Source organism: Rhinoraja longicauda, chromosome 5 (assembly GCF_053455715.1).
Source record: "Rhinoraja longicauda isolate Sanriku21f chromosome 5, sRhiLon1.1, whole genome shotgun sequence".
NCBI lineage: Eukaryota > Metazoa > Chordata > Chondrichthyes > Rajiformes > Arhynchobatidae > Rhinoraja > Rhinoraja longicauda.
In genome coordinates, this window is record NC_135957.1 from 1,471,245 (window position 1) to 1,497,907 (window position 26,663).

At 49.2% G+C, this 26,663-nt stretch overlaps 1 protein-coding gene across 1 annotated transcript in view; it reads right to left on the minus strand.

Annotated features, from left to right (window-relative positions):
- LOC144593854 (leucine-rich repeat and fibronectin type-III domain-containing protein 2) overlaps positions 1-26,663 on the minus strand; it is a 75,555-nt gene that overhangs the window by 11,483 nt on the left and 37,409 nt on the right. The gene's annotated exons all lie outside the window — the stretch shown is intronic.

Sequence of the window (26,663 nt, forward strand, 5' to 3'; positions counted from 1 at the left end):
TAGATACACGATAAGGGAATGACGTTTAGTGCAAGGTAAAGCCAGCAAAGTCCGATCAAGGATAGTCCGAGGGTCACCAAAGAGGTAGATAGTAGTTCAGCACTGCTCTCTGGTTGTGGTGGGATGGTTCAGTTGCCTGATAACAGTTCTGTACATTTTGCCCGATGGGAGAGGGGAGAAGAGGGAGTGGCCGGGGTGAGACTGGTCCTTGATTATGCTGCTGGCCTAGTCGATGGGCTCAAGGGCCTGCGTCTGTGAGTTAATGTCTCCATGGCAGTTCATGGTCCCACCAACGTCACGTTGGCCAAAGGCACATCTCGATCTCTCCAGAGAAGGGCGGTCACGGTGGCGCAGCGGTAGAGTTGCTGCCTTACAGCGAATGCAGCGCCGGAGACTCAGGTTCCATCCCGACTACGGTTGCCGTCTGTACGGAGTTTGTACGTTCTCCCCGTGACCTGCGTGGGTTTTCTCCGAGATCTTCGGTTTCCTCCCACGCTCCAAAGACGTACATGTGTGTAGGTTAATTGGTTGGGTAAATGTAAAAATTGTCCCTAATGGGTGTAGGATAGTGTTAATGTGCGGGGATCGCTGGGCGGCGCGGACCCGGTGGGCCGAAGGGCCTGTTTCCGCGCTGTATCTCTAAACTAAACTAAACTAAACCATCACGTTGCTTTGAGAGGGACAATTCCCTGGGATAAATCACAGACTCTACTTCAAAAAGTACTTAATTGGCTTTAAAGCATTTTGCACAGCATGGCTTAAAAGAGAAGTAAATTCTTTCTTTTTAATAAGAGGGATTAATTGAGGACACTTTGGTGTATTGTTTTCCGATTATACATGGTTGCAAATCGAAGGTATTTATTCACAAAAGGCTGGAGTAACTCAGCGGGTCAGGCAGCATCTCTGGAGAGAAGGAATGGGTGACGTTTCGGGTCGAGACCCTTCTCCAGACTGATGTCAGGGGAGAGGGAGACGAGCAATATACTGTAAACTTGCTCCCTCTTGCTCCCCCTCCCTCCACTCGCAACAAGGACAGAATCCCCCTCGTTCTCAACTTCCACCCCACCAGCCAGCGGATCCAACAAATCATCCGCCAACATTTCCGTCACCTACAACGGGACCCCACCACTGGCCACATCTTCCCATCCCCTCCCCTTTCTGCGTTCCACTGAGACCGTCCCTCCGTAACTCCCTGGTCCACTCGTCCCTTCCCACCCAAACCACCCCAACCCCGGGCACTTTCCCCTGCAACTGCACGAGATGCAACACCTGTCCCTTTACCTCCCCCCTCAACTCCATCCAAGGACCCAAACAGTCTTTCCAGGTGAGACAGAGGTTCACCTGCACCTCCTCCAACCTCATCTATTGCATCCGCTGCTCTAGATGACAACTTCTCTATATCGGCGAGACCAAGCGCAGGCTCGGCGATCGCTTCGCTGAACACCTGCGCTCAGTCCGCCTTAACCAACCTGATCTCCCGGTGGCTGAGCACTTCAACTCCCCCTCCCACTCCCAGTCTGACCTTTCTGTCATGGGCCTCCTCCAGTGCCATAGTGAGGCCCACCGGAAATTGGAGGAACAGCACCTCATATTTCGCCTGGGCAGTTTGCAGCCCAGTGGTATGAACATTGACTTCTCCAACTTTAGATAGTTCCTCTGTCCCTCCCTTCCCCTCCTCCTTCCCAGTTCTCCCTCTATCTTCCTGTCTCCACCTATATCCTTCCTTTGTCCCACCCCCCTGACATCAGTCTGAAGAAGGGTCTCGACCCGAAACGTCACCCATTCCTTCTCTCCCGAGATGCTGCCTGACCTGCTGAGTTACTCCAGCATTTTGTGAATAAATACCTTCGATATGCTGTAAACGGTGATGTCCAGAGATATAGATCTCAAGGCTTTAATTCCACAACCTTTTCCATGTAAGATCCGTCAGTAATCTGCAGACCAACACATCGCTTCCTTTCCCACCTCCTTGGGCAACTTACCTTCAGCCCAAAGATAGACACAAACGCTGGAGCGACTCAACGGGTTAGGGGGCATCTTTGGAGAAAAGGAGGAGGTGACGTTTCGGGTCGGAACCTTTCTTCAGACAGATAGACGAGGTGGGGGGGGGGGGGGGGGAAGGGCGGGGAAATAAACTGGAGGTGAGAGAAGGCCAGAACACGTCAAGGCCGTCAACAGGTGGAGCTCACAATGGCCCATTGTTGGCTGGGGAAAGTGTGCTGACAAGAGGAATCCAGGGATGGGAACAGTGGAACTGGTTGCCCTGTTCACATAGAAACATAGAAAATAGGTGCAGGAGTAGGCCATTCGGCCCTTCGGCCCTTCGAGTCTGCACCGCCATTCAATATGATCATGGCTGATCATCCAACTCAGTATCCCGTACCTGCCTTCTCTCCATACCCCCTGATCCCTTTAGCCACAAGGGCCACATCTAACTTCACCTTCAGTCCAAGTCGGATTGGAACATGTGCCCTTGCAAATGCCCGTGATCAATACTCGTGTTGGGCCTGGGCTGCACGGTGGCACAGCGGTAGAGTTGCTGCCTTACAGATCCAGAGACCCGGGTTCCATCCCGACTACAGGCGCCGTCTGTACGGAGTTTGTACGTTCTCCCCGTGACCTGCGTGGGTTTTCTCCAAGATCTTCGGTTTCCTCCCACGCTCCAAAGACGTGCGGGTTTGTAGGTTACTTGGCTTGGTGTAAGCGTAAATTGTCCCTAGTGTGTGTAGGATAGTGTTAATGTGCGGGGATCGCTGGGCGGCGCGGACCCGGTGGGCCGAAGGGCCTGTTTCCGCGCTGTATCTCTAAACTAAACTAAACTGAACTATCACGTTGCTTTGAGAGGGACAATTCCCTGGGATAAATCACAGACTCTACTTCAAAAAGTACTTAATTGACTTTAAAGCATTTTGCACAGCATGGCTTAATGGAGAAGTAAATTCTTTCTTTTTAATAAGAGGGATTAATTGAGGACACTTTGGTCTACTGTTTTCCGATTACACATGGTTGCAATCTACAGACCAAAACATTCCTTCCTTTCCCACCTCCTTGGGCAACTTACCTTCAGCCCAAAGATAGACACAAATGCTGGATTGACTCAACGGGTCAGGGGGCATCTTTGGAGAAAAGGAGTAGGTGACGTTTCGGGTCGGAACCTTTCTTCAGACAGATAGACGAGGTGGGGGGGGGGGGGGGCTGGGGGGAAAGGTCGGGGAAATAAACTGGAGGTGAGAGAAGGCCAGAACACGACAGGGCCGTCAACAGGTGGAGCTCACAATGGCCCATTGTTGGCTGGGGAAAGTGTGCTGACGAGTGGAATCCAGAGATGGGAACAGTGGAACTGGTTGCCCTGTTCACCTTCAGTCCAAGTCGGCTCGGAACATGTGCCCTTGCAAATGCCCGTGATCAGTACTCGTTATGGGCCTGGGCTGCACAGTGGCACAGCAGTAGAGTTGCTGCCTTACAGCTCCAGAGACCCGGGTTCCATCCCAACTACGGGCGCCGTCTGTATGGAGTTTGCCCGTTCTCCCCGTGACCTGCGTGGGTTTTCTCCGAGATCTTCGGTTTCCTCCCACACTCCAAAGATGTACAGGTATGTAGGTTAATTGGCTGGGCAAATGTGAATTGTCCCCAGTGTGAGTAGGATAGTGTTAATGTGCGGGGATCGCTGGTCGGCGCGGACTCTGGTCTGGACTCCCCCAACATTGGGAACATGTTTCCTGCCTCTAATGTGTCCAACCCCTTAATAATCTTGTACGTTTCGATAAGATCCCCTCTCATCCTTCTAAATTCCAGTGTATACAAGCCTAGTCACTCCAGTCTTTCAACATACGACAGTCCCGCCATTCCGGGAATTAACCTAGTAAACCTACGCTGCACGCCCTCAATAGCAAGAATATCCTTCCTCAAATTTGGAGACCAAAACTGCACACAGTACTCCAGGTGTGGTCTCACTAGGGCCCTGTACAACTGCACACAGTACTCCAGGTGCGGTCTCACTAGGGCCCTGTACAACTGCACACAGTACTCCAGGTGCGGTCTCACTAGGGCCCTGTACAACTGCAGAAGGACCTCTTTGCTCCTATACTCAACTCCTCTTGTTATGAAGGCCAACATTCCATTGGCTTTCTTCACTGCCTGCTGTACCTGCATGCTTCCTTTCAGGGACTGATGCACTAGGACACCCAGATGTCGTTGTACGTCCCCTTTTCCTAGCTTGACACCATTCAGATAATAATCTGCCTTCCTATTCTTACCACCAAAGTGGATAACCTCACACTTATCCACATTAAACTGCATCTGCCATGCATCCACCCACTCTGCACTTTTTCTCTCTGGACTTTCTCTTTCGCTGAAACACTCCATCCTCCCCTCTGTTTCCTTTCCCTTTTTGCGCATGTATGTTTTGGTTTTGCTCATGTTATGTTCAGTTTAGTTTAGTTCAGAGATACAGCACAGATCCAGGCCCTTCGGCCCACTGAGTCCACGCCGACCAGCGATCCCACCGTACACTAGCACTACCCCACGCGCGAGAGGCAACATACGATTTTACCGAAGCCAATTAGCCTACAAAACTGTAGGTTGTTGGAATGCGGGAGGAAACCGGAGCACCCGGAGAAAACCCACGCAGTTCACAACGGGGAGAACGTACAAACTCCGTGCAGACAGCACCCGTAGTCAGGATGGAACCAGGGTCGCTGGCACCACCGGCCGCCCTATCGATGGCATGATCTTCTTGAAGAGCACACAAAAAACAACGTTTGTCACTGCCTCTCGTTATTCGCAACAATATAAACCAATACCCATACCAAAACCAGCTGTCTTTGGTCTCTCTGGTAGACCATAACAGTACAGTTCAATAAGTGGAAATATTGACTTGTGCGGTAAGCTGTTGTCCTTAGAATAGAAGAGATCTATTATCAGGATAAACCAAGAGGAAACAAAAATATCTGTTACATTGAAAGCAAAGTGCTGGAGTAACTCAGCGGGTCAGGCAGCATCTGTGGAGAACATGGATGGGTGACGTTTCACAGAGTGCTGGAGTAACTCAGCTGGTCAGGCAGCATCTCTGGAGAACATGGATGGATGACGTTTCAGATCGAGACCCTTCTTCAGACTGTGTAGAATACAACGTATTGGGCGCAGTGGTAGAGTTGCTGCCTTACAGCGCCAGAAACACGGGTTTGATCCTGACTACGGGCGACGTCTGTACGGAGTTTGTACGTTCTCCCCGTGACCTGCGTGGGTTTTCTCCGAGATCTTCGCTTTCCTCCCACACTCCAAAGACGTACAGGTTCGTAGGTTAATTGGCTGGGTAAATGTAAAAATTGTCCCTTAGTGTGTGTAGGATAGTGTTAGTGTGCGGGGATCGCTGGTCGGCGCGGACCCGGTGGGCCGAAGGGCCTGTTTCCGCGCTGTATCTCTAAACTAAAAAACGTGCTGGAGTAACTCAGTAGGGCAGGCAGATTTTCTGGAGTGAGTGGATAGGTGACGTTTCAGGTCGGGACCCTTCTTCCGACTTTGTAGAAGTGCTGGAGTAATTCAAAAGGGCAGACAGGATCTCTGGAGTTCGTCTGGAAAGTGGTATCAATAAAAATGCTGTGAATGCAAGGATGCAGACAAGGATTCATTTCAGTAGGCTTCATGTTCGGCATGGATATAGTGGGCCAAAGTGCCTGTTCCTGCCTGTACTGATCTGAATCAAGACCCAGAGGACATTGGTTTAAGGTGTAAGATTTGAGAAGTTTTCCCTCATTCTGCAAGCAACACCAAAACCAAAGAGCTGCAGTTTGGACATTTTAAACGGGAGACTGGGGCTGATAGCGGAGAAAGGCTGCGGTCAGATTACCAAAGGATGTCACAATCCGTGGGTCCTAAAATGGCCGCAGGACCTCGTGACCAGCCACAAAAGCAAAAACCTTACAGCCCAGTCTCTAGGTTTCTGCAAAGCCACGGCCAGAACAATGGATGGATATTGGCCATGCAGAAACCTACGAAACCAGGTCGAAGTCCAGACACTGGGGCGCTGACATCAGCATACTCACAATGCCCCAAGCCGACCTAAACAGTTAATCTCGTTAAGGGGGCACAATAGCCCATAGAAAACTACCTGGTAGGTGATGGGAAACCAGTTAAACCCATCACCTCTCAACGAGAAACAGATTAACAGACCGTCTGGCCATCACCGGTACCCCCCCGGACATAGCGCAGATCAGAGAGAAAACTCAAATACCTATCTTTGAATCAAAGAGATCCCGAGATCTGGCGGGAGATAGGACGGGTCAGGATTAGTATAACTGGCCACGACTTTTGGGTTTTAAACTCAAGAAGAAAAACCTGCAAGGAACGCAAGCCAGGAGGAAGACGAAAAGGACAGGGAAGAAAGACACTCTCGTAGCAGGGACAGCAACGCTCGCAACGACTGGCCAGGAACGCAAGAAACGGAAGGAAGAAACTCAGGGGACAAGCACGACCCTCACGGAAAGCAGCGGAGAAGCAGCACGAACAGCCAGTAACCCCAGTAATAGCCCCATGGTGAGCATGTACCCCGATCCTGCACATCCTGGACATGGTTTTAGTGTAGAGGGGAGGGTGGTTTGAATAAACGTGGGTGTGTAAATGAATGTGTTGGTCAAGTTTGCGATGTGTCGTACGTTCCTCATCTTACAGTCAAGAATATGTCTAATAGAACTGTGTCTAAGTATTCGTGTAGTTATGCATATGTCTTTTAGAACTGCGTCAAAAGTGTTCGTGTAAGTGTGCATACGTCTAGTAGAACTGTATCTAAATATTCGTGTAGTTATGCATATGTCTAGTAGAACTGTGTATAAGTATTCATGGACAATAGTCCCAAGTGCTCAATAAAAGCCTTTTCCATTTAAACCCTGGTCTTCAAATCTGGTCTGGTTGAGTTTTTCTGCACTATCAACGCTCCTGCATCTAAGTCCAGTGTCTAGAACCGTAGGGGGTGAGTGGGTCGAACCACTCACGGGGAACCAGTGTGCGCGGCCTAGTCAAGGGATCAGAGCAAGGCACGGGGACCTTAGGTCGGACGAAAGCTCGGCACAGAAAACCCCTTACAAAGGAGAGCTGGAGAAGATTTAGTTTAGTTTGGTTAATTTTGAAGATAGTTTAGAGATACAGCGCGGAAACAGGCCCTTTCGGCCCACAGGGTCCGCGCCGACCAGCGATCCCCGCACACTAACACCATCCTACACCCACTAGGGACAATTTTTACATTTACCAAGCCAATTAACCTACAGACCCGCACGTCCTTGGAGTGTGGGAGGAAACTGAAGATCTCGGAGAAAACTCACGGGGAGAACGTACAAAGTCCGCGCGGAGTCGGGATGGAACCCGGGTCTCCGGCGTTGCATTCGCTGTGAGGCGGCAACTCTACCACCGCGCCACCGTGACCGCCCTTAAATGGGAAATTTAACAGGAACCTGTGGGGCCCACCTTTTCACTGAGAGGGTGGTGGGTGTGTGGAACGAGCTGCCAGAGGAGGTAGTTGCGGCAGGTTCTATCACAATGTTTAAGAGAGCATTCGACAAGAACATGGAAAGGCCAGGTTGAGAGGGATATAGGCCAAATGCGTGCAGGCAGGACTAGTTTGGAGGGGTGTTCTTTTTTGTCAATAAGTAAGTTGGGCAAAAGGGCCTGTTTCCGTACTTTGCGATTCTATGACTCTCTGACATGGATAGGAGATGTTTCGGGTAAACATCTTAAAAAATATCTGCATGTGGACTAAAAATGAAACCGACCTTGCTAGTGCTGAATGTAAACGTTTGTCTATTGGAATGCATCGTAACAGCAGGTAGAAAAAGTTTTCTTCACATGAATGTCTTCCTGTTTCAACTTGTAATATGTGTGTCAACTGTAATCGTGGTTGAGAATAATCAAATCTGTTTCAAGGCCACACTGCTCGTGGGCTTGTATCAGTCAACAAACTGTTGTTTGGTGAAGTGTACCTGAACTGATGTACAGCACTTTGGTCAACGTGGGTTGTTTTTAAATGTGCTATACAAATAAAATTGACTTGACTTGACTTGACCCGAAATGTCATGCATCCATTTTCTCCACAGATGCTGCTGGACCTGCTGAGTTGCTCCAGCACAGTTGTACAGGGCATTGGTGAGACCACACCTGGAGTATTGCGTACAGTTTTGGTCTCCTAATCTAATCTGCCATAGAGGGAGTACAGAGAAGGTTCACCAGATTGATTCCTGGGATGGCAGGACTTTCATATGAAGAAAGACTGGATAGACTCGGCTTGTACTCGCTGGAATTTAGAAGATTGAGGGGGGATCTTATAGAAACGTACAAAATTCTTAAGGGGTTGGACAGGCTAGATGCAGGAAGATTGTTCCCGATGTTGGGGAAGTCCAGAACAAGGGGTCACAGTTTAAGGATAAGGGGGAAGTCTTTTAGGACCGAGATGAGAATGTTTTTTTTCACACAGAGTGGTGAATCTGTGGAATTCTCTGCCACAGAAGGTAGTTGAGGCCAGTTCATTGGCTATATTTAAGAGGGAGTTAGATGTGGCCCTTGTGGATAAAGGGATCAGGGGGTATGGAGAGAAGGCAGGTACGGGATACTGAATTGGATGATCAGCCATGATCATATTGAATGGCGGTGCGTACAGGCTCGAAGGGCCGAATGGCCTACTCCTGCACCTATTTTCTATGTTTCCATGTTTCTATGTGTCTATCTTCATTATAAACGGGCTCGGCACGGTGGCGCAGCGGTAGATTTGCTGCCTCACTGCGCCGGAGACCCGGGTTCCTTCCCGACCATGGGTGCCGTCCGTACGGAGTCTGTACGTTCTCCCCACGAGGGTTTTTCTCCGGGATCTCCGGTTTCCTCCCACGCTCCAAAGGCCTGCGTGAGTTTGTAGGTTTATTATCTTTGGTCAAATTGTCAAAGATGTCCCCAGTGTTAGTGTACCGGGGTGATCGCTGTTCGGTGTGGTCACGGTTGGCCGACGGGCCTGTTTCCACGCTATATCGCTAAAGTCTAAAGTCCTTTCACCGTACCTCGGTACAGGTGGCAATAATAAACCTAAACTTGTATCCAAACCACACCTTGAATAGAGTGGTGTCAAACGTAAAGCGATAGGTAGCGGACTCCAGCAGCACTGTGGCACGGTGGCGCAGCGGTAGAGTTGCTGCCTCACAGCGCCGGAGACCCGGGTTCCATCCCGGCTACGGGCGCCATCTGTACGGAGCTTGTACGCTCTCCCCCTGACCCGCGTGGGTTTTCTCCGAGATCTTCGGTCACCTCCCGCACTCCAAAGACAATGAAAGCTAGAAACGTAGACAATAGGGTGCAGGAGGAGGCCGTTCGGCCCTTCGAGCCAGCACCGCCATTTAATATGATCGCGGCTGATCATCCACAATCAGTACCCCGTTCCTGCCCCCTTCCCATACCCCCGGATAAGCCCCAAGAGCTAATTAAGCCCTAAAGACGTACAGGTTTGTAGGTTAATCGGTTTGGTGTGTGTGTGTGTGTGTGTAAATTGTCCCGAGTGTGCGCATAGGGCAGTGTTAATGTGTGGGGATCGCCGGTCGGCATGGACATGGCCTGTTTCTCTAAAACTAAAACCAAAACACTGGTAATAGCAGGATCTCCCCCCTTGTACCAGTGTGAAGCAGAGACGAAGGTTCGGGATGAAGGATTGATGGCGCTAATGTCCGCTTGGACAGGCGAAGGACGCCCAGCGGTATCGGAGAGGCAATTACTTCACGAGACTCAGTGCCCTGAGGACGACGGCTTGACAAGGCTAAACATCAGGGCGTGTGGACATTCCCCTGCCTGCTGTAACTCTGCTCAGCAGGGGGGGGATGAAGCTGATTGACTCCTCGTGTTCAGTCTGCACTGACTGGAGATTACAAGTGCAAGGAGGCCTGAGAGTCGAGCACCTGTGTGCGACTCAATAGACAATAGGTGCAGGAGGAGGCCATTCGGCCCTTCGAGCCAGCACCGCCATTCAATGTGATCACGGCTGATCATTCTCAATCAGTACCCCGTTCCTGCCTTCTCCCCTGACTCCGCTAACCTTAAGAGCTCTATCTAGCTCTCTCTTGAATGCATTCAGAGAATTGGCCTCCACTGCCTTCTGAGGCAGAGAATTCCACAGATTCACAACTCTCTGACTGAAAAAGTTTTTCCTCATCTCCGTTCTAAATGGCCTACCCCTTATTCTTAAACTGTGGCCCCTGGTTCTGGACTCCCCCAACATTGGGAACATGTTTCCTGCCTCTAACGTGTCCAACTCCTTAATAATCTTATATGTTTTGATAAGATCCCCTCTCATCCTTCTAAATTCCAGTGTATACAAGCCTAGATGCTCCAGTCTTTCAACCTATGACAGTCCCGCCATTCGGGGAATTAACCTAGTAAACCTACACTGCACGCCCTCAATAGCAAGAATATCCTTCCTCAAATTTGGAGACCAAAACTGCACACAGTACTCCAGGTGCGGTCTCACTAGGGCCCTGTACAACTGCACACAGTACTCCAGGTGCGGTCTCACTAGGGCCCTGTACAACTGCACACAGTACTCCAGGTGCGGTCTCACTAGGGCCCTGTACAACTGCACACAGTACTCCAGGTGCGGTCTCACTAATCTCCGCTTGATCCCTGCTCTCCGCTTGAAACGCTGAACAAAATGGCGGCTAGTGAACCGCCATCACGGGTCGCCACCGCACGCTAATCAGGGATCAGATTATCCTTCTGCAGGGAAACAGCATCAAATCGATCGAAAGAGACAGCAGGGAAACAGGCCCTTTGGCCCAACGAGTCCATGCCAACCAACCAGGAATCATCCAGGAACGAGAGGGTTAACCTATGATGAGTGTTTGTCGGCACTGGGCCTGTACTCGCTGGAGTTTAGAAGGATTTTCTTTTAGATTTAGAGATACAGAGTGGAAACAGACCCTTCGGCCCACCGGGTCCGTGCCGCCCAGTGATCCCCGCACACTAACACTATCCTACACACACTAGGGACAATTTTTAAAAAACATTTACCCAGTCAATTAACCTACATACCTGTACGTCTTTGGAGGTACGGTGATAGGATGAGGAGGGACCTCATTGAAACTCACTGAATAGTTTAATTTATTCGTGCCATCACACAACTGTTTTCATAATAGCGAGCAAACTCTGAATAGTGAAAGGTGAGAAGAGAAACTTTTCCACCCAGAGAGTTGTGAATCTGTGGAATTCTCTGCCACAGAGGGCAGTGGAGGCCAATTCACTGGATGAATTTAAGAGAGAGCTAGATAGAGCTCTAGGGGATAGCGGAGTCAGGGGATATGGGGAGAAGGCAGGAACGGGTTACTGATTGTGGATGATCAGCCATGATCACAATGAATGGCGGTGCAGGCTCGAAGGACCAAATGGCCTCCTCCTGCACCTATTTTCTATGTTTCTATGTTTCTATGAGGGGATAATGGAGGGATATGGATCACGTGCAGGATGCAGAGATTAGTTGACATTGACATTATGTTCGGCATGGAGATTGATCCCATTTTATTAATCAACTTGCTGGTCGGCGCGGACCCGATGGGCCGAATGGCCTGTTCCCGTGCTGAATGTCTAAACTAAACTAAAAACTCCACAAATCTGCTCCCCCTTCCCTGTCTCCTATTAAATTGTCCTGTCGGCCCTCTTTTGAATGTTTTCTATGAAAGGCTTGGATAGAGTGGATGTGGAGAGGATGTTTTCACTAGTGGGAGAGTCTAGGACTAGAGGGCGCAGCCTCAGAATTAAAGGACGTTCCTTTAGGAAGGGGATGAAAATAAATTTCTTTAGTCAGAGGGCGGTGAATCTGTGGAATTCTTTGCCACAGAAGGCTGTGGAGGCCAAGTCAGTGGATATTTTTAAGGCAGGGATGGATAGATTCTTGATTAGTGCGGGTGTCAGGGGTTATGGGGAGAAGGTAGGAGAATGGGGTTAGGAGTCAAGTCAAGTCAAGTCAATTTTATTTGTACAGCACATTTAAAAACAACCCACGTTGACCAAAGTGCTGTACATCCGTTCAGGTACTAAGAAACGAACATACAATGGCACACAAACATAACAGCACATACATAAACAGTTCACAGCGCCCCCTCAGAGGGCCTCAAACACTAGGGAGTAGAAATAGGTTTTGAGCCTGGACTTAAAGGAGTGGATGGAGGGGGCAGTTCTGATGGGGAGAGGGATGCTGTTCCACAGTCTAGGAGCTGCAACCGCAAAAGCGCGGTCACCCCTGAGCTTAAGCCTAGACCGCGGGATAGTGAGTAGCCCCAAGTCGGCCGACCTGAGGGACCTGGAGATAGATCAGCCATGATTGAATGGCAGAGTGGACTTGATGGGCCGAATGGCCTAATTCCACCACTGTCTCTTATAACCTTATGACACTAGGGGCAATTGTACAATTAACCTCCAAACCCGCACGTCTTTGGGATGTGGGAGTTGACCATAGGGTGATACAGCGTGGAAACGGGACCTTCAGCACAACTTGCCCACGCCGACCAACATGCCCCAGCTACACTAGTCCCACCTGCCCGTGTTTGGCCCGTATCCCTCTAAATTTGTGCTGGCTCTGGAGAAGGTCCAGAGGAGGTTTACAGGAATGATCCCAGGAATGAGTGGGTTAACATATAATGAGCATTTGTCAGCACTGGGCCTGTACTCGCTGGAGTTTAGAATAATGATGGGGGACCTCATTGAAACGTACAGAATAGTGAAAGGCCTGGATAGAGTGGATGTGGAGAGGATGTTTCCACTAGTGGGAGAGTCTAGGACTAGAGGGCACAGCCTCAGAATTAAAGGACGTTCTTTTAGGAAGGAGATGAGGAGGAATTTCTTTAGTCAGGGGGTGGTGAATCTGTGGAATTCTTTATCACAGACAAGTCAGTGGATATTTCTAAGGCAGAGATAGATAGATTCTTGATTAGTACGGGTGTCAGGGGTTACGGGGAGAAGGCAGGAGAATGGGGCTAGGAGGGAGAGATAGTCAGCCATGATTGAATGATGGAGTAGACTTGATGGGCCGAAGGGCCTAACTCCACTACTATCTCTTATAACCTTATGACACTAGGGGCAATTGTACAATTAACCTCCAAACCCGCACGTCTTTGGGATGTGGGAGTTGACCATAGAGTGATACAGCGTGGAAACAGGACCTTCAACACAACTTGCCCACGCCGGCCAAGCTACACTAGTCCCACCTGCCCGCGTCTGGCCCGTATCCCTCTAAATTTGTCCTATCCACGTGCCGGTCCAAACGTACATTTGGCGCCGGATGTCGGGGGTAGAACGCGCAAACTCCGCACAGACAGCGCCCGGGGTCGGGATCGAACCCGGGTCTCCGGCGCCGTGAGGCAGCGGCTCTACCCGCTGCACCACCGTGCCGTCTCAAGGGCGATTGGGGGATGGACAATTAAATAATCGCTCAGCCTGCGAGGCCTTTATCCCTTTGGAATGAATAGTGTTTATAAAAACCATATCATACTACAGCAGAGGGAGTCAGCCCTGCCTGATAGATGTCCTTAACTGGCACTAAAAGTGCCTTACCAGCTGATGCCGTTGCTAGTGTTTTTGCAGTTACTGTCGTTCGCTTGGAATGAATAATAGAATACTCCTGCTCCTAATCGGCCTGTCTTTGTAGATATGGGCTAGATAGTGGCCAATGATTCCCTAGGGAACTGTCAGCCCAAAGTAACATCACAAACATCGACCTACCTCTGCCTGAAAAAAAATATTCAAGGAAGATATTTAAAGTCTCTTGCCCAGAATACGTGAATCGAGGACCGGAGGACATAGGTCTAAGGTAAATAGACAATAGACAATAGGTGCAGGAGGAGGCCATTCGGCCCTTCGAGCCAGTGCCGCCATTCAATGTGATCATGGCTGATCATTCTCAATCAGGGCGTGCAGCGTAGGTTTATTAGGTTAATTGGCGGGACTGTCATATGTTGAAAGACTGGAGAGACTAGGCTTGTATACACTGGAATTTAGAAGGATGAGAAGGGATCTTATCGAAACGTATAAGATTATTAAGGGGTTGGACACGTTAGAGGCAGGAAACATGTTCCCAATGTTGGGGGAGTCCAGAACAAGGGGCCACAGTTTAAGAATAAGGGGTAGGCCATTTAGAACTGAGATGAGGAAAATCTTTTCCAGTCAGAGAGTTGTGAATCTGTGGAACGGGGTACTGATTGAGAATGATCAGCCATGATCACATTGAATGGCGGTGCTGGCTCGAAGGGCCGAATGGCCTCCTCCTGCACCTATTGTCTATTGTCTATAGTACCCCGTTCCTGCCTACTCCCCACACCCCCTGACTCCGCTATCCTTAAGAGCTCTATCAAGATCTCTCTTGAAAGCATCCAGAGAATTGGCCTCCACTGCCTTCTGAGGCAGAGAATTCCACTGCCACTGTAAAGGTGGAAAAGATTTAATAGGAATCTGAGAGGTAACTTTTTCACACAGAGGGTGGTGGGTATATGGAACGAGCTGCCAGAGGAGGTAGTTGAGGCTGGGACTATCCCACCGTTTAAGAAACTGTTAGACTGGTACATGGGTAGGACAGGTTTGGTGGGATATGGATATGGATATGGTAGGTGGGACTAGTGCAGATGGGGCATGTTGGCCGGTGTGGGCAGGTTGGGCCGAAGGGCCTGTTTCCACGCTGTGTCACTCTGTGACGATGACTGGTAATGCATTTTCAGTGGCCTTTGAGAAAAGAGATTTGGAACTAAACAAAAGAAAAGAGATTTGAAAAAATACAGCGAATGCAGCGCCGGAGACCCGGGTTCCATCCCCACTACGGGCGCCGTCTGTACGGAGTTTGTACGTTCTCCCCGTGACCTGCGTGGGTTTTCTCCGAGATCTTCGGTTTCCTCCCACACTCCAAAGACGTACAGGTTTGTAGGTTAATTGGCTTGGTAAAATGTGAAGAAAAAAAAATTGTCCCTAGTGTGTGTAGGATAGTGTTAGTGTGCGGGGATCGCTGGGCGGCACGGACCCGGTGGGCCGAAGGGCCTGTTTCTGCGCTGTATCTTGAAATCTAAATCTAAACATGTAATGAGAGAACAGAACAGGCCCTTCAGACCACAATGTTTGTGCCGAACATGATCACAAGTTAAACTAATCCCGACCTGCACATGATCCATATCCCTCCTTTTCCTGCAACATCCATGAATTTAGAGATACAGATAAAGGGCGGAAACAGGCCCTTCTGCCCATGGAATCCCTGCCGACCTGCGGTCACCCAGGGCACTATCACTGCCCGACACACACCAGGGACTATGTAGAATTTTACCAAAGCCAATTAACCTACAAACCTGCACGTCTTTGGAGTGCGGGAGGAAACCGAAGATCTCGGAGAAAACCCGCGCAGGTCACGGGGAGAAGGTACAAACTCCGTACAGACGGCACCCGTAGTCAGGATGGAACCCGGGTCTCTGGCGCTGTGAGGCAGCAACTCTACCGCTGCGCCGCATCTGGGCCAGGAGGCGGCTTGCTACGCAACCTCCGTTAGGCAGCGCCCAGGCCTACAGTGTCTAGGCCTACAGTGCCTACAGTGCCCGGGCCTACAGCGGGCCCCGAGCCTACAGTGTCCGGGCCCACAGTGTCCGGGCCTACAGTGTCCAGGCCTCCGGGCCTACAGTGTCCGGGCCTACAGCGTCCGGGCCTACAGTGCCCCCCGGGCCGAATATGGGGCAAGGGTGGTCCTGTATTAGGCCCGTATGGGACAAACCAATTTGGCCCAATATATGGGATGTCCCTGCTAATACGGGACAGTTGGCAATCCTAGTCAGGTCCCTCCTCAATCTCTGACACTCCAGAGAAAATAATCTAATTTTGTTATGGTTAATACCCTCTAATCCAGGCAGCATTCTGGTGAACCAACTCCACACCCTCTCCAAAGCCTCCACATCCTTCCTGTAATGGGGTGACCAGAACTGCAGGCAATACTGCAAATGCGGCCAAACCAAATTCCTGTAAGGCTGCAACATGATTCTCATACTCAGTGCCCTGACCGATGAACGCAAGTACACTATATTCTCCTTTTGCTCTGGTATTATATTTCATTCTTCACATGTTTAAACTCTAATGTATTATTCTTAAAGTTTTAATGTTTTACATTTTATTCTTAATTGTATACTGTACGTTCGTGTTGAGGGCATGCAGCGTAGGTTCACAAGGTTAATTCCCGGAATGGCGGGACTGTCGTATGTTGAAAGACTGGAGCGACTAGGCTTGTATACACTGGAATTTACTGAAGAAGGGTCTCGACCTGAAACGTCACCCATTTCTCCTCTCCTGAGGTGCTGCCTGACCCACTGAGTTACTCCAGCATTTTGTGAATAAATACCTGGAATTTAGAAGGATGAGAGGGGATCTTGTCGAAACATATAAGATTATTAAGGGGTTGGACATGCTGGAGGCAGGAAACATGTTCCCTATGTTGGGGGAGTCCAGAACCAGGGGCCACAGTTTAAGAATAAGGGGTAGGCCATTTAGAACGGAGATGAGGAAAAACGTTTTCAGTCAGAGAGTTGTAAATCTGTGGAATTCTCTGCCTCAGAAGGCAGTGGAGGCCAATTCTCCAGATGCTTTCAAGAGAGAGTTAGATAGAGCTGTTAATGATAGCAGAGTCAGGGGGTATGGGGAGAAGGCAGGAACGGGGTACTGATTGTGAATGATCAGCCATGATCACATTGAATGGCGATGCTGGCTCGAAGGGCCGAATGGCCTCCTCCTGCACCTATTGTCTATTGTCTATTGTCTATTATTACTAGCGAGTGGAGTACTAAGGCACATTCTTTGTATGTGTACATACTTGGCTAATAAAATGTATTCAATTCAATTCAATTCAATTCAATTCAATTCAATTCAATTCAATTCAATTCAATTCAATTCAATCCAATTCAATCCAATTCAATTCAATCCAATTCATTCAATCCAATCCAATTCAATTCAATCCAATTCAATTCAATCCAATTCAATCCAATTCAATTCAATTCAATTCAATTCAATTCAATTCAATTCAATTCAATTCAATTCAATTCAGTTCAATTCAATTCAATTCAATTCATTGTTTTTAAAGATTCACAACACTCTTAGCAGAATGCCATCTTATCTTAAGTTGGAGATACCTTATTTTTGACCATTCCCCAGAAGAGAAAACATCTTGGTGTTGGAGAGGGTCCAGAGGAGGTTTGCAAGAACGATCCCAGGAATGAGTGTGTTTGATGGCACTGGGCCTGTACTCGCTGGAGTTTAGAAGGATGAGGGGGGACCTCATTGAAACGTACAGTACAGTGAAAGGCCTGGATAGAGTGGATGTGGAGAGGATGTTTCCACTAGTGGGAGAGTCTAGGACCAGAGGGCACAGCCTCAGAATTAAAGGACATCCCTTTAGGAAGGAGATGAGGAAGAATTTATTTAGACAAAGGGTGGTGAATCTGGAATTCATTGCCACAGAAAGCTATGGAGGCTGTCAATGGATATTTTTAAGGCATTGATAGGGAGAGTCTAGGACCAGAGGGATTACCCTCAGAATAAATGTATTCACAAAATGCTGGAGTAACTCAGCAGGTCAGGCAGCATCTCAGGAGAGACGGAATGGGCGATGTTTCGGGATGAGACCCTTCTTCAGATTTGTACCAGCATCTGCAGTTATTTTCTTACCCTCAGAATAAAAGGATGTATGGTTGGGAAGGAGATGAGGAGGAATTTCTTTAGTCAAAGGGTGGTGAATCTGTGGAATTCTTTGCCACAGACGGCTGTGGAGGCCAAGTCAGTGGATATTTTTAAGGTAGAGACAGATAGGTTGTTGATCAGTGCGGGTGTCAGGGGTTATGGGGAGAAGGCAGGAGAATGGGGTTAGGAGGGAGAGATAGATCGGCCACGATTGAATGGCGGAGTGGACTTGAAGAGCCGAATGGCCTAATTCTGCTTCTATCACTTATGACCCTCAACATCTTTGGCTTCAGGGTTGAGGAGGTCCAATCATCCTTAATGATAATACATCCTTAATGTTTTTAACAAATACTAGACAAAGTGGATCCGTTGGGCCCAAACCCCTCCTGCATTGGTGCAGCACCCTCTCCTCAACCCCCTCTCCCCCTCCCTCCCCTCCGTCCTCCTCCCCTCCCCCTCCCCTTCCCCTCCCCCCCCCACTCCATCCCCCTCAACCTCCCTTATCCTCCCTCCTCCTCCTCCCTCCCTCCACCCCTCCACCCCTCCACCTCTCCTCCTCCCTCCCTAGGAGATAGATTTAAACTTTAAAATGTGAATAACTTTAAAAATATAACACCGATTTCAATGAAACGTCTTCCATTAGCACCAAAGGGACGACGGTGAGTAAGGTGGGCCAAAATTGTCATGCTATCGTGTACCGTTTTGGCTGTAGTTCAGGAACAAACAAACAAACAAACAAACAAACGAGAGCTTTAGTGTATAGATGGTAGTCCCTGCCTCAACTGCCTCCCCGGGCAGCTTGTTCCCAATACCCACCATCCATTGTGTAAAAAAGTTGCTCCTCAGGTTCCTATTAAATCTTTCTTCCCCTCCCCTCAAATGATGTCCTCTGGTCCTCGATTCCCCTACTTCGGGTAAGAGACTCTGTGCGTCTACCCGATCTATTCCTCTCATGATTTTGTGCACCTCTATAAGATCACCCCACATCCTCCTGCGCTCCATGGAATAGAGACCCAGCCTACTCAACCTCTCCCTATAGCCCAGGCCCTCGAGACCTGGAAAATAGTCCTCATCAAGTTTAAATTTACTGCTCTTCAGGTGATGCAGAAGCAAAGCAAAAGTAATTGTGCATCGTATTTCTGCTTTGACATTTTTTGTAAGTCTTTGAAATTTGCTTTGTTTTCTCTATTACATTTAGGTTGAGCGTGGACCAGAGAAACATAAAGCTGTGACACAAAGCAATTGATGTATGGGCATTGTGGTTTGTTGCAATACAGTTCATTCCCAAAGTCTTACACGGAGATAAATAAAGACACAAAGTGCTGGAGTAACTCAACAGGTCAGGCAGCATCTTGAGACTGGCACAAAAAGCTGGGGTAACTCAGCGGGCCAGGCAGCATCTATGAAGAAGGGTCTCAACCCGAAACGTCACCCATTCCTTCTCTCCACAGATGCTGCCTGACCCGCTGAGTTACTCCAGCACTCTGTGAAACGTCACCCATCCATGTTCTCCAGAGATGCTGCCTGACCCGCTGAGTTACTCCAGCACTCTGTCAAACGTCACCCATCCATGTTCTCCAGAGATGCTGCCTGACCCGCTGAGTTACCCCAGCACTCTGTGAAACGTTACCCATCCATGTTCTCCAGAGATGCTGCCTGACCCGCTGAGTTACTCCAGCACTCTGTGAAACGTTACCCATCCATGTTCTCCAGAGATGCTGCCTGACCCGCTGAGTTACTCCAGCTTTTTGTGTCTATTTAGAGATACTGCGTGGAAACAGGCCCTTTCGGCCCACCGGGTCCGCGCCGCCCAGCGACCCCCGCACACTAACACTATCCTACACCCACTAGGGGCAATTTTTACATTTGCCCAGCCAATTAACCTACAAACCTGCACGTCTTTGGAGTGTGGGAGGAAACCGAAGATCTCGGAGAAAACCCACGCAGGTCACGGGGAGAACGCTGTAAGGCGGCAACTCTACCACTGCACCAGCCTGCCACCCTAACCGCCTATCTTTGGTTTAAACCAGCATCTGCAGTTCCATCTTACACAACAGGCAGCATCTTTAGTTTGTTTTAGTTGAGCTTAGAGATGCAGTGCAGAAATAGACCATTCGGCCCACCGAGTCCGTGCCGACCATCCATCCCGAAACACCAACATTATCCTACACACACTAGGGCGGCACGGTGGCGCAGCGGTAGAGTTGCTGCCTTACAGCGAATGCAGCGCCGGAGACCCGGGTTCCATCCTGACTACGGGCGCTGCCTGTACGTTCTCCCCGTGACCTGCGTGGGTTTTCTCCGAGATCTTCGGTTTCCTCCCACACTCCAAAGACGTGCAGGTTTGCAGGTTAATTGACTGGGTAAATGTGTAAAAAAAAAAAAATTGTCCCTAGTGTGTGTAGGATGGTGTTAGTGTGCGGGGATCGCTGGGCGGCGCGGACCCGGTGGGCCGAAGGGCCTGTTTCCGCGCTGTATCTCTAAAAAAATATATAATTTACAATTGAACCAAAGCCAATTCGCCGAGAAACCTGTATGTCTTTGGAGTGTGGCAGGTCACGGGGAGAGCGGACAAACTCGGTACAGACAGCGCCCGTGGTCGGAATCGAACCCGGGCCTCTGGCGCTCGGGCTACCATGCTTGCTGCCTACATTTCTGGAGAACACGGACAGGTGCAGTTTTGGGTCAGGTCCCTTCTACAGACTGATTGTGGTGGGGGAGGGAGAAAGCTGGAAGGGAGGAGGGGCTGGGGAAAGTAATCGGTGGAAACAGGCGAGGGGGGGATTCTTGACAGGCTGAAGGTCGGGCAAAGGGTGGCACGGTGGGTAGAGTTGCTGCCTCACAGTGCTGTACCTCACTGTACAGCTTTCACCGTACCTCAACACACTGTCCCCAATAATAAATCTAAAAGCTAATCCTCAACCTAAGCCTCCTCCTTGGTTTATTTTTTGTCCAGTTCGGTTTCGAGATACAGCGCGGAAACGGGCCCTTTGTCCCACCGGGTCCACGCCGACCAGCGATCCCCGCACATTAACACTATCCTACACCCACTAGGGACCATTTACACGTCAATCAACCTACAAACCTGCACGTCTTTGGAGTGTGGGAGGACACCGAAGATCTCGGAGAAACTCCACGCAGGTCACGGGGAGAACGTACAAACTCCGTACAGACGGCGCCCGTAGTCGGCATGGAACCCAACTAAATCAGACAGCGCCCGTAATCGGGATGGAACCCAGGTCCCCGGTGCTTGCAAGCGCTGCAAGGCAGCAGCTCCACCGCTGCTCCACCGTGACCGATCCCCGGTTCTGCATTGGCGTATCGCCCTGATGCCTCCTCAGATCTGTGGGGGAATATCCGAGCACACCACAAAAGTACCATTAGCAAATTTGCAGATGATACGAAGCTGGGTGGCAGTGTGAACTGTGAGGAAGATGCTATGAGGTTGCAGGGTGACTTGGACGGGTTGTGTGAGTGGGCGGATGCATGGCAGATGCAGTTTAATGTGGATAAGTGTGAGGTTATCCACTTTGGTGGTAAGAATAGGAAGGCAGAGTATTATCTGAATGGTGTCAAGTTAGGAACAGGGGATGTACAACGAGATCTGGGTGTCCTAGTGCATCAGTCACTGAAAGGAAGCGTGCAGGTACAGCAGGCAGTGAAGAAAGCCAATGGAATGTTGGCCTTCATAACAAGAGGAGTTGAGTATAGAAGCAAAGAGGTCCTTCTGCAGTTGTACAGGGCCCTAGTGAGACCGCACCTGGAGTACTGTGTGCAGTTTTGGTCTCCTAATTTGAGGAAGGATATTCTTGCTATTGAGGGCGTGCAGCGTAGGTTTACTAGGTTAATTCCCGGAATGGCGGGACTGTCATATGTTGAAAGACTGGAGCGACTGGCTTGTATACACTGGAATTTAGAAGGACGAGAGGAGATCTTATCGAAACGTATAAGATTATTAAGGGGTTGAACACGTTAGAGGCAGGAAACATGTTCCCAATGTTGGGGGAGTCCAGAACAAGGGGCCACAGTTTAAGAATAAGGAGTAGGCCATTTAGAACGGAGATGAGGAAAAACTTTTTCAGTCAGAGAGTTGTGAATCTGTGGAATTCTCTGCCTCCGAAGGCAGTGGAGGACAATTCTCTGAATGCATTCAAGAGAGAGCTAGATAGAGCTCTTAAGGATAGCGGAGTCATGGGGTATGGGGAGAAGGCAGAAACGGGGTACTGATTGAGAATGATCGGCCATGATCACATTGAATGGCGGTGCTGGCTCGAAGGGCTGAATGGCCTCCTCCTGCACCTATTGTCTATTGCCTATTGTCACACGCCTCGGTTAATTTATGGATTCATTTCGTCTGCATTGTCGAACGCTATTGATCTGCTTCCCACAACATGTCTCTCAGGCGAGGACGACAATGATCTGAAGATTGAAGCCCACGTTTCCTTTGTGTTGCGGTGTTACATCGCAGTAATTATAAATGATTTTCGACCAAACAACACTGCGTGATGTTCAGCGTCCTATTCCTTGTCTTGGAGCTGTTCAATACATTTTTAATTACCTTTCTATTCTTTTCCTTGAGAGATGTAAGGAGGTCTGTGTCACTTCCGTGCCTCTCCTCTTTGCCTACAGTACGTTACTATGGTTACCTCCCTCTCATCTCGAAAGACCGCTGGCCTACTCAATCCTCCATCTGCACCATGCTTATTCTGTTCTTGCCATTGGCCTCTCTGGCGAGACCCAAGGAATTACCAAACGGTGAGCGGCCTGGATAGAGTGGATGTAGAGAGGATGTTTCCACCGGTGGGAGAGACTAGGCCCAGAGGCCTCAGAATTAAAGGCTGTCCCTGTAGAAAGGAGATGAGGAGGAATTTCTTTAGTCAGAGGGTGGTGAATCTGTGGAATTCTTTGCCACAGAAGGGTTTGTAAACAATATACAACAGACAATAGACAATAGACAATAGACAATAGGTGCAGGAGGAGGCCATTCGGCCCTTCGAGCCAGCACCATCATTCAATGTGATCATGGCTGATCATTCCCAATCAGTACCCCGTCCCTGCCGTCTCCCCATACCCCCTGACTCCGCTAACCTTAAGAGCTCTATCTAGCTCTCTCTTGAGAATTGGCCTCCACTGCCTTCTGAGGCACAATGAATGGCGGTGCTGGCTCGAAGGGCCAAAATGGCCTCCTCCTGCACCTATTTGCTATGTTTCTAAAATGCTGGAGAAACTCGGGGGTGGGGACAGGCAGCATCTCTGGAGAGAAGGAATAGGTGACGATTCGGTGCAGGAGGAGGCCATTCGGCCCTTCGAGCCAGCGCCATCATTCAATGTGATCATGGCTGATCATTCTCAATCAGTACCCCATTGCTGCCCTCTCCCCATACCCTCCGCTATCCTTAAGAGCTCTATCTAGCTCTCTCTTGAATGCATTCAGAGAATTGGCCTCCACTGCTTTCTGAGGCAGAGAATTCCACAGATTCACAACTCTCTGACTGAAAAAGGTTTTCCTCATCTCCGTTCTAAATGGCCTACCCCTTATTCTTAAACTGTGGCCCCTGGTTCTGGACTCGGTGGCCAAGTCAGTGGATATTTTAAAGGCAGAGATACATAGATTGTTGATCAGTACGGGTGTCAGGGGTTATGGGGAGAAGGCAGGAGAATGGGGTTAGGAGGGAGAGATAGATCAGCCATGATTGAATGGCGGAGAAGACTTGATGGGCCGAATGGCCTAATTCTGCTCCTTTTGAATTTATGAATTTATGAAGATGACTCCAACCATAACTCCTACACCCACCGGTGATCAGGCCTCTGCCCCACCTGATAAACCTCTGGTCATGATGGAACTTGGAATGTACGCACAAGGAACTACAGATTGGTTTAATTTTAGTTGAGTTGAGTTGAGTTGAGTTGAGTTGAGTTGAGTTGAGTTGAGTTGAGTTGAGTTGAGTTGAGTTGAGTTGAGTTGAGTTGAGTTGAGTTGAGTTGAGTTGAGTTTAATTTAATTTAATTTAGTTTAATTTAGTTTAGTTGAGTTGTGTTTAGAAATACAGCGCAGAAACAGGCCCTTCAGCCCACCGGGTCCGTGCCGCCCAGCGAGTCCCGCACACTAACACTATCCCACACACACCAGGAACAATTTACACACACACCAACCCCAGAACAAGGGGCCACAGTTTAAGAATAAGGGGTAGGCCATTTAGAATGGAGATGAGGAAAAACCTTTTCAGTCAGAGCGTTGTGAATCTGTGGAATTCTCTGCCCCAGGAGGTAGTGGAGGCCAATTCTCTGGATGCTTTGAAGAGAGAGCTAGATAGAGCTCTTAAGGATAGTGGAGTCAGGGGGTATGGGGAGAAGGCAGGAACGGGGTACTGATTGAGAATGATCAGCCATGATCACATTGAATGATGGTGCTGGCTCGAAGGGCCGAATGGCCTCCTCCTGCACCTATTGTCTATTGTCTATTGAGATTGGCTTGCAAACTAGAAGCACTTAGTTTTGTCTAAAGTCTGAAGAAATTTCTTGAACCGAAACGTCACCTATTCCTTTTCTCCAGAGACGTTGCCTGACCCGCTGAGTTAGCTGTCTGCCTGAGTCACCTTTTTGTGTCTATCTTAGTTTGGTTTAGAGATACAGCGTGGAAACTAAATGCTGGAGTAACTCTGGGATTGTTGAAGGTTTAAAGTGAAGGGGAAAAGATTTAATAGGAATCCGAGGGGTAACTTTTTCACACAGAGGGTTGTGGGTTTGTGGAACAAGCTGCCAGAGGAGGTAGTTGAGGCTGGGACTATCCCGACATTAATGAAACAGTTAGACAGGTACATGGATGGGACAGGTTTGGAGGGATATGGGCCAAACGTGGGCAGGTGGGACTAGTGTAGCTGGGACATGTTGGCTGGTGTGGGCAAGTTGGGCCGAAGGGCCTGTTTCCACATTGTATTACTCTTTGATTCTATGACTCTAATTCAGTGGGACCGGCAATGTCTCTGGATAGAAAGAATGGATGACCTTTCGTGTAAATGAATGGCTTCTCTATCTTCAAGTAACCCTTACTTTCCCTCTCTCTCCATCCCTCCCCCTTCCCAGTTCTCCGACCAGTCTGACTGCCCCCCTGATTACATTTTATCTCTGGTTGCTTTGTTATCACCTACTCCCAGCTAACAATGGACTATGCCACATTTTCCTTCATTTTTCCAATCTCTTTTGATGTCTCGTTTTCACACCCTACACGTCCTTATCTCTGTGTCTCCCTCTCCCCTGACTCCCTAAGGGGGGGGGGGGGGGTTGAGAGGGATGGAGTGGAGGGGGAGGGGAAGGAGGTAGGGAAGGGGAGGGAGGGAGAGGGGAGAGGGGGAGGAGGGGAAGGGAGGGAGGGGGGAGGAGGGAAGATAAGGGGGGGTTGAGAGGGATGGAGTGGAGGGGGAGGGGAAGGAGGAAGGGGAGTGGGAGGGAGGGAGAGGAGAGGGGAGGGGGAGGGGCGGAAGGGAGGGGGCGGTGGGGGGTAGAGGGGAGGGGGGGAGGGGGGGAGGAGAGGGTGCTGCACCAATGGAGGACAGGTTTGGGCCTGATGGGTCCGCTTGGCCTAGTATGGAAATAAAACCCTCTTGGCTCTTGATAGGTAAATTCTTGATCTTCCGATCTACATCATTCTAACCGGCATCTGCAGTTCCTTCCCCCATAAGGAGAATCAATACTTGGGATTAGAGAATTAGTGCAGGAGAGAGGGCAGAAACAATATTCTGCAGATCCAGCTGCAAGATGCTGAAGAATGTTATATTAAAAATAATCCCTGTAGGAATAGTCTTCCTGTCAAAGGTAGGAACGCGCTCAGATTTTTATTTAATTGGAATACAAATGCTACTGTGTTCCTGTTCTCTTGGCTTATGCACCCAGGGCATGCACCGTTAGCATTAAACTCACGGAAGGTATTAAAGACTTTTAGACTTTAGAGATACAGCGCGGAAACAGGCCCTTCGGCCCACCGAGTCCACGCCGACCAGCGATCCCCACACACTAGCACTATCCTACACACCAGGGCCAATTTACAATGTGCATGGGAGTGTGTATCTGTGAGTGTGTTCTTGCATATGTATGTGTGTATCTGTGCATATGTGTGTTTGCAAATGTGTGTGTGTGTTTATCTGTGTATGTGGTCTTTCGTGTGTGTGCCTATCTGTGTGTATGCGTGTCTGTGCGTGTGTGTGTACTTGTGTGTGTGTGTTTGCAAGTGTGCGTGTGTATGTATCTGTGTCTGTGTGTGTGTTTGTAAGTGTGCGTGTGTATGTATCTGTGTCTGTGTGTGTTTGTAAGTGCGTGTGTATGTATCTGTGTCTGTGTGTGTATGTAAGTGCGTGTGTATGTATCTGTGTCTGTGTGTGTATGTAAGTGCGTGTGTATGTATCTGTGTCTGTGTGTGTATGTATCTGTGTGTGTGTGTTTGTAAGTGTGCGTGTGTATGCATCTGTGTCTGTGTGTGTTTGTAAGTGCGTGTGTATGTATCTGTGTATGTGTGTGTTTGCAAGTGCGTGTGTATGTATCTGTGCATGTGTGTTTGCAAATGCATGTGTATGTATCTGTGTATGTGTGTGTTTGTAAATGCGTGTGTATGTATCTGTGCATGTGTGTGTTTGTAAGTGTGTGTGTATGTATCTGTGTGTGTGTGTTTGTAAGTGTGCGTGTGTATGTATCTGTGTATGTGTTTGTAAGTACGTGTGTGCGTATCTGTGTGTGTGTTTGTACGTGCATGTGTGTGTATCTGTGTCTGTGTGTGTTTGCAAGTGCGTATGTATGTATCTGTGTCTGTGTGTGTTTGTAAATGCGTGTGTATGTATCTGTGCATGTGTGCTTGTAAGTGCGTGTGTATGTATCTGTGTCTGTATGTGTTTGCAAATGCATGTGTATGTATCTGTGTATGTGTGTGTTTGCAAGTGCGTGTGTATGTATCTGTGCATGTGTGTTTGTAATCG